This window comes from Elephantulus edwardii, unplaced genomic scaffold, assembly GCF_000299155.1.
Source record: "Elephantulus edwardii isolate Elephantulus edwardi_28Jun2011 unplaced genomic scaffold, EleEdw1.0 scaffold00015, whole genome shotgun sequence".
In the NCBI taxonomy this organism is placed as follows: Eukaryota; Metazoa; Chordata; class Mammalia; order Macroscelidea; family Macroscelididae; genus Elephantulus; species Elephantulus edwardii.
The window spans coordinates 14,495,440-14,495,684 of NW_006399765.1; positions in this window are offsets into that span (position 1 = coordinate 14,495,440).

Consider the following 245-nt stretch of genomic DNA (forward strand, 5'->3'; position numbering starts at 1 on the left):
GCTCGCCGCCGCCGGCCCCCTCCTCCCCTGCACCGCCAGCCCCCCGCCCCAGCTCCGAGCCCGCGGCTGCAGGGCCGCCTGCAAGCAAGGGGTTAAGAAGGGCGCAGACCCAGGACGGCTGGGGCGCTGGCTAATGCGCCCTGGAAGACCGCCTCTCCCAACACACCCATCCCCAGAACCCCATTCTGCAGGCATTGGGCGAAAAACAGAGCCAGATCCCCGAGGCCCAGCTGGGGGCCACTCAG